The 2,500-nt window shown below is 45.2% G+C and overlaps 1 protein-coding gene across 1 annotated transcript in view; it reads left to right on the top strand.

The window, feature by feature from the left end:
- LOC123499609 (clavesin-2-like) overlaps window positions 1–2,500 on the top strand; it is a 40,328-nt gene that overhangs the window by 22,966 nt on the left and 14,862 nt on the right. The window lies entirely within an intron of this gene.

The raw sequence follows: 2,500 nt of genomic DNA, 5'->3' as shown, positions 1-2,500 counted from the left end.
ATCGTATTAGTAGTAGTAGCACCAATAGTAGTAGTATGATTACAAGAACGACAAAATCTCTCTCTCTCTCTCTCTCTCTCTCTCTCTCTCTCTCTCTCTCTCTCTCTCTCTCTCTCTCTCTCTCTCTCTCTCTCTCTCTCTCTCTCCGTGTTCAACCAACAGGGAGGGGCCGTCACGCCACGCCCCCTGCCCCTGCCCCCTTCAATGTCAGGCTGCGGGGAGACCCAGGCACCGCATGGTAGGGCGACACGGAAGGGAAGAGAAGGAGGAGGAATGAGAGGAATGAATGAATGAATGAAGGAAGGAAGGAAGGAAGCAAGAAAAATTTGAAGAATATTTTAAAAACGTATTTCTGCTTCGCCCTTCTTTCTTCTTATTCTTCTTCTTACATTAAAAACGGAGGCAAGGAGACAGTGCTTTCCCCACACGACCTAAGGAAGTTTCATGCCTACTCTCTTGTTTTTCACTCAAGGCTTGATTCTGAGACACTTCCGCGCCCCGCCTCAACTACTTTCAATGGCTCTGTGGCTGGAAAACACAGGTATTTTTTTAGGGTTTTTCTATGTTTCTAGTGACAGATTAACAAAATTCCTACGTTATCAAAAGGAGAAACAGAAACACTTCCGCATCGCACCTCAATACTCCCATAGGCTCTGTAGCTGAAATCACACGAGTTTTCAAGTTTTTCTATGGTTCTAGTGACAGATTAACAAGATTCCTACGTTAGTGACGTGGGAAACACACCTGAGAATCCCGTTAATGATTTTCCTGGTCTTTGAAAACATTCGTGGTGGGAGAGCAAAGCATTTCAGAACACCAGCCTTAGTGTACGTTTCCAGTGAAATTGCTTAGGAAACACACACACACACACACCACCACCACCACCACCACCTCATTTCCCTCTGCGGTTCGTCATCTCTATCAGGTTAGTTTATGCCATGGGAAGACCAAGGGCCGATTTCACATTGGTTTGGTAATCTTCCTAACCAAAATCCTCCCCAGTGACATTACCAACACTCAGATCCTATTTCACAGTGGTTGTTTTCGTGGTCTTCGGAAATTCCCAAACTAGTGACGATCATAACAAAGCTGAGGTCTCTAGTTCCACATGTAAGCGTTGATTTGTTGTTGTTGTTGGTGGTGGTGGTGGTGGTGGTGGTGGTGGTGGCGGCAGTGGTGATGCACGGTAGAGATCGCCACTTCTTGGTAACAGTCACTGAAAGCTGATTAAGAAGTCTGCGTGTGAAGTCATTCAGGCAAGACTACATCACTGCATTCATTTCCCGTTTCAATTCCCGTATTTTTAAACACTTCTGCTTCGCACCTCCACTATTTCGAAGGGCTCTAGTTAAAGCTACACAAATTTTCAAGTGTGTTTATGCAGTTGCAGTGGTAGATTAATATGATTCTTATGTTGTCAAACGGAGAAGCAGTCTTGAGAACACGGCAAATCATGTAAGTGGCCTTGAAAGACAGTCGTGGTGAGAGAGTAAAACGATACTGGTGTTCAAAAGGTTTATAATTAAAGAGCATTTAAATAACTTTAATTCAACGTTAAACTACTCGACACTAAACCTTCCCACAGCATCACACATATCAAGAACTCTATGTGGGCTGGGACACGAAAGGGTAGCGGAGAAGACTGAGTGGAAAATAAAAGACGAACAGTACATTGGATCAAGAGAATAAAGCGTGCAAGAAACTGCCAACGATTTATTCAGTAGAGGCAGCGCACGAGCGGCCCTCAGGCAGAGCTGGGAATACCAATGATAACAACAATAGTACCGAGACAACAGCTTCTTGTTCTGCATTGGGTCTATTACGTATCAGGACGCAAAGGAGAAGGAGATAAGGAGTTACTGAGGTGAGATGGCGCAACGAGAGAGAGAGAGAGAGAGAGAGAGAGAGAGAGAGAGAGAGAGAGAGGAAAATACTAAAAAGGAAAAAAAGAGGGTACATGAAGGAAAAAAGGCAGGAAGTTCGTCCAAAAAATATAGAATGCCATAAAACAAAATAAATTGAATTACGTGACTGACTACGAATGCGACACAGAGAGAGAGAGAGAGAGAGAGAGAGAGAGAGAGAGAGAGAGAGATGTGAGAGGGGGGTCCAGGCAACGCAATGACGAGAGAAAAAAAAAGGAGGAGGAGGAGGAGGAGGAGGTGGTGGTGGTGGTGGAATAGGACAGCTGGTCAGAGGTGGAGGAGGAGGCGGAGAAGGAAGGGGGAGGAGGAGGAGGAAGAGGAGGGGGCAGGTGATGGTCGTTTGAAGTGGGGAAGAAGGAGGAGGAGGAGGAGGAGGAGGAGGAGGAGGTTTTTATGGCAGTGAGAGCAGAATCACAAAGAAATAGGAAGAATTTCACAAGCATCGATACGAAAAGAAAAAGAAGAAAGACTACCACCACCACCACCACAAACAACAACAACAACTACAACAACAAAAGGAGGCGTAGTTAGGGATAAGGTAGAAGCATGACGAAAGAGGTGGGGAGAATGATGAA

Source organism: Portunus trituberculatus, chromosome 50 (genome assembly GCF_017591435.1).
Source record: "Portunus trituberculatus isolate SZX2019 chromosome 50, ASM1759143v1, whole genome shotgun sequence".
NCBI classification, from domain to species: Eukaryota; Metazoa; Arthropoda; class Malacostraca; order Decapoda; family Portunidae; genus Portunus; species Portunus trituberculatus.
This window is presented reverse-complemented; position numbering and strand designations above follow the sequence as displayed.